The sequence below is a fragment of the Mus pahari genome, chromosome 6, assembly GCF_900095145.1.
Source record: "Mus pahari chromosome 6, PAHARI_EIJ_v1.1, whole genome shotgun sequence".
NCBI lineage: Eukaryota > Metazoa > Chordata > Mammalia > Rodentia > Muridae > Mus > Mus pahari.
Genome location: NC_034595.1, coordinates 85,332,085 through 85,337,381, shown reverse-complemented (window position 1 = coordinate 85,337,381; position 5,297 = coordinate 85,332,085). Strand labels below are relative to the sequence as shown.

Below are 5,297 nucleotides of genomic sequence, written 5' to 3'. Positions count from 1 at the left end.
TGAATCTCCTTGAGATTCTTTTCCTCAGGACTCGTTCCAGGTTATCAGGCTGTTGCGAATCACCACTAGAGTGGGCGTGGCAATGGATGAGGTCCCCGTTGCTTAACCCTGGTATTTAAGAGCCCATGACACCACCTGTGTACTGTTCACGGGACCTCCGGACAGGAGTCCCCGCCCCCTCCACGCTGGCCGGACTCCAGCGTCGGGTTTTCACTGTTCAGGCCACTCTTGAAGTGCTCTTCCCTGCCTGCCGGGCTCTCTACTACTCCTGACCTGTTTCTAAGCTTCACTCTCCAAGACACTTTCAGGATCCCATCGCCTCAACCAATCTCTGCTTCCTCTCAGTTGCTGGAACATTTACAGTCTCTTACTTTTTTTTTTTAAGATTTTTAAAAAATTATTATTTATTTCATGTATGTGAGTACAATCGGATCCCATTACGGGTGGTTGTGAGCCATCATGTGGTTTCTGGGAATTGAACTCAGGACCTCTGAAAGAGTAGTCAGTGCTCTTAACTTATGAGCCATCTCTCCAGCCCCAGTCTTACTTCTTGCTGGGAGTTTTAGCCTTCACTGTCATTAGGCATCCACCAGAAGGAAGATCTCTTGTGGGTTTGGTTTGGTTTGTTGTTGGTTTGGTTTGGGTTTTTTTGTTTGGTTTTTGTTTTATTGTTTTTGTTTTGTTTTGAGACAGGGTTTCTCTCGTTGTCCGGCTTGTCCTGGAACTCATTCAATAGACCATGCTGGCCTCAAACTCATAGATCTGCCTCCTGAGAGCTGGGATTAAAGGTGTGTGACACCACTGCCAGGCAGGATGAAGGTCTTAATTCTTCAACAAACTGAGCTCTTAGGGGGTCAAGGGTCCTACATATATGGTCTGCATGTCCCTTTGAATCACCAAGGTCTTGAATCCTGCTTTATCTAAAGATTTCCTTTATGTTCCTGATATGTTTCCTCCTGATACATTGCCACCAATATCCTTCTGTCTTAGTGAGGGGATTTACTGCTGTGAACAGACACCATGACCAAGGCAAGTCTTATAACAAAACAAAACAAAACAAAAACCCATGTAATTGGGGCTGACTTACAGATTCTGAGGTTCAGTCCATTACCGTCAAGGTGTGAGCGTGGCAGCATCCAGGCAGGCATGATGCAGGAGGAGCTGAGAGTTCTACGTCTTCATCCAAAGGCTGCTAGAGGAAGACTGACTTCCAGGAAGCTAGGATGAGGAAACTAAACCCACACCCACAGTGACACATCTACTCCAACCAGGTCACACCTATTCCAACAAGGTCACACCTCTAAATGGTGCCACTCCCTGGCCTAAGAATATACAAACCATCACACCTTCCAGGAGCCACGATAAGGTCACCAGAAGGATCATGACAGCAATATAATAAGTCACAGATTTACTTAAAGCTGTGGTTGGTGCTGGTGGACACAGAACATAAAATTTTTAGTGTGGACCAGAGAAGGTTCTCTTTGGCTAATTAATCTAGGCTGTGTAGCTGGTCCAGGACACTCATAACAACAGAGTCCCTGGCCATAAGAGGAGGGGATGGATATGATGTATTTCCACCATTGATCTCCAGCCAGGCATGCAGACCTCCAATTATTTAGACTCTCCTTCCAGTCAGCGGCCATGCGGGACCTAACCTTTCCTGTATGCCTAAGCCAGGTTGAAGGAGATTTGATCCGTAACATAGAAAAAGCTGCTCTTCATCCAGGAAGAAAAAAAGACAAATGCTGTGCTAAGGTGGCACAGGCCTTTAGCCCCAGCACTTGGGAGGCAGAGGCAGGCGGATCTCTGAGTTTGAGGCCAGCCTGGTCTACAGAGTGAGTTCCAGGACAGCCAGGGCTACACAGAGAAACCCTGACTCGGAAAAACAAACAGAAGAGAGAGAGAGAGAGTAGGGGGAAGGGAGGGAGGGAGAAAAGAAAGAAAGAAAGAAAGAAAGAAAGAAAGAAAGAAAGAAAGAAAGAAAGAAAGAAAGCAAGCAAGCAAGCAAGCAAGCAAGCAGGTTGATATCTCTGTGTACTTTGTGATCAGAGCTGTGACAATATTAAGTGGCTAAGAATAAAGAAAGCTCCTTTCTGCCTCCCCAATAAGCCGAGTTCTTTGCTGTTCTTCATGTTGGTGTTCATGATCTCGACGACACAGGGTCTTGCGCTTATATGGCAGGTGAGTGTCCCCATCTGAGCCCTCTCTCCAGTTTCCCTTTCCCTGATTTGTCAAAAGACTTATATTTTATGTGCATGGGCGTGTTGGCTGCATATATATTAAGTGCACCACCTGTGTGCCTTGTGCCAAAAGAGGCCAGAAGAGGGCGGTGGGATCCCCTGAAACTGCAGCTTCTGGGAGCAGTGAGTGCTCTTAACTGCTGAACCTTCTTTCCGATGCACCCACTGTGCCCCCCCCCCCCACCACTGCTTTTAAAGCCTCGGTTGTAACTTCTACCCACTTCGAAATGTAGGACAATTCCTACACCCTGAAAGGTTGCCACCGCAATTTAAAAAAACCTACAGAGCTGTTGCTAGGTAACCGTTAGGTGGAACCCAGAAGAAATGCTAACACTCCTGGCCCCTAGAGAGGAAACCTCTGCTCCTGCTCTGTAAGTGGGGCAAGCAATAGTTTGTAAATTTTGACAGTGGTGTTCTATGCTCCTTGAATGATACCCGTGTCTGGGCCATTCTAGTCCAAGGCAAGGCCAGAGACGTGCAGCTGCCAGTAAGCAAACTACATTTACCCTTGTTGCTGGGAAGGGCAAAGCATGGGGCAGAGACTCATAGGGTTTGAGGTGGAGGATTCCAAGAAGTGCCAGGGCCAGTTAGCTGGCTCAGTAGGTAAGGACAATTGCCCCAAGCCTGAGCACGTGAGTTTAATCCACAGAACCTCACTGATGAAAAGAGCTAACCCACGTGCGCCGGCACACAACCACGCATGCCTGCACGCACACACCTGTAAACAAACAAACAAATGAACGAACTTTGAAAATTTAAAGAAGGGGCTGGAGAGATGGCTCAGTGGTTAAGAGCACTGACTGCTCTTCCTAGAGGTCTTGAATTCAATTCCCAGCAACCACATGGTGGCTCACAACCATCTATAATGGAGTTTGATGCCCTCTTCTGGTGTGTCTGAAGTCAACAACAGTGTACTCATATTCATAAAAATAAATAAACAATTCTTTTTAAAAAAACTTAAAAATTTAAAGAAGTTGCACTGAGTGGTTTTGAACCCCAGGACAAGGACCTGAGGTGAGTATTTTTACACATCAAAGCAGACCTGGCCTCCAGGTTCTCCCAGCATCCCTCAGTCCCTATCTGGCACACCCTGCCTTCAACCCTGAACTTTCTCAGGGGCTGGGCTGCCCTTCCCCCCCAGAGGCTCTTCCCTCTATAATCCAGACATTTTGGATAGCCCCACTTCTCCTCCTTCTCCTCTCTCTCTTCCTGCTCTTTCTGTCTTTCTCTTCCCCCTCCCCTTTCTCTCCCTTCCTATGGCGACTCCTCTGGCCTCAGTCCTTGGGGACTGCTTCCCAATAAACCTGTGTTTAATATAATTTAATCTGGCCTGCACTGGCTCATTTCACCAGTGGAGAAATAACTTACCGATGAGTTGATGAAAAGCTATCCTAATGAGATTTGTCCGGAAGGAGGAGGGTGGGGTCTGGACTCAGCTAAAGTTATCAGAGGTAAGAAATAAGAGTCTTGGCAGCAACAATGGAGGTGTTTGGTTCTTCTCCTGGTCTGGACAATATTCATGTCTTTCCCATGCTCAGCTATCCTAATTTGTCTTGATGCTTCACAGCTCCGGAGTGAGCTTGTCTGTTGTTGCCATTTGTGAACTTGACGTTCAGCAAGGGAGTTGGCTGAGAATGAGCCTGGCTCCCGGAGCTCGGCCAGTGGCTTTTCTCTCTCATCTGATAATGGGTTGCCGTCTCACCCGGGCTGTAGCTGGGATGTGTAGAAATGACTGGACTTTGTGTCCTCAGGGATCTGTAGGGACAGCAGGCCACAGGGGACTTTGGATCATACTTGGAACTTTGTACATGCAGAGCTTATTATGCTCTGCCACTGGCTGACACTGGCTGACACCCTCTGGCCTACAGCCTGATTTTTAAACAGCCTGGGCGGAAGCTTTGGCGGCATCGCTGTGAATTGTAGGCCATGATCACTCTCCAAGCCTCCTTACATAACACAGAGAAGACCCTCGTTTGGAAAAAGGTGTACACTGGGCACAGATGGCATGGTGGCTCACACTTGTAATGTGTTCAAAACAGCTGAAGCAGAAGGATCACTGCAAGTTCGAGGCCAGCCTGGGCTACATAGTTACATAGTAAGTTCCAGGCTAGCCTAAGCTACACAGCAAGAAAAGAATTGTAAAATACCTTCCTTGTAGTAAACTTCAGACCACATGATCATGTGAGTACGAGGTTAGGTCCCTTCCCAGGGCCACAGGAAGGTGAAACTTCCCCAGCTCTTCTGTGACTGTTATGAAATATATATAATTCAGTGGCAGTAGGAGTAAGGGGGTACCTGGTGGGCCCAAGCCAAGGGGTCCCCCTGAGAAATCACAGTCATGCAACAGATCTGACATAGGAACGTTTATTCAATGGGGGACGCGAGCAGGGACCTGGAAAAGAGGTAGAGGCAGAGAAAGGGGTTGGGGGAGACAGAAGACAGAAAGAGAGAGGGAGACTACTGGGAATACATGGGAACAGAGAGAGAGAAAGATTGAGAAGAGGGAGAGAAGAGGAATACAGGAGGGGCTAGGGTAGAGAACACTCCTTTTTTATTAAAAGATTTATTATTTATTATCTACTAGTACACTACAGCTGTCTTCAGACAGCTTTTTCTTCTCCTCACTCTGGTCCTGCTCGCTCCACCCCACTCACTCCAGCCCAAAGATTTCTTTATTTATTATTATATGTAAGTTCACTGTAGCTGTCTTCAGACACCCCAGAAAAGGGCACTAGATCTCATTACGGGTGGTTGTGAGCCACCATGTGGTTGCTGGGACTTGAACTCAGGACCTTCGGAAGAGCAGTCAGTGCTGAGCAGTAACTGCTGAGCCATCTCTCCAACCCCAGAGAGCACCAGTCCTCTTATACATAGCCCGGCCACCCCCACCTGGTGATGCTGATGACGCAGCTATTTCGAGGTCACTGTTGGGAGGAACCTAGCAGAACTGCCTGCAATCCAACAGTAACCCTGGCAGTGAAAGGGGACAAAAGGACATGATGGCTTCATTCTTTTTAAGTCTCAGATTCAACTTGTTCCCCTAAAACTCACCAACAC

General features: G+C 47.5%; 1 protein-coding gene across 1 annotated transcript in view; it reads right to left on the bottom strand.

Moving 5' to 3' along the window:
* The window catches only part of Pafah2 (platelet activating factor acetylhydrolase 2), a 38,838-nt gene extending 34,888 nt beyond the window's left edge, over nt 1-3,950 (bottom strand). Inside the window, exon 1 of the mRNA XM_029540451.1 lies at nt 3,609-3,950. The gene's annotated coding sequence lies outside the window, so the exon portion shown is untranslated. The remainder of the gene's footprint in view (nt 1-3,608) is intronic.
* Nucleotides 3,951-5,297: the final 1,347 nt, after the last annotated feature.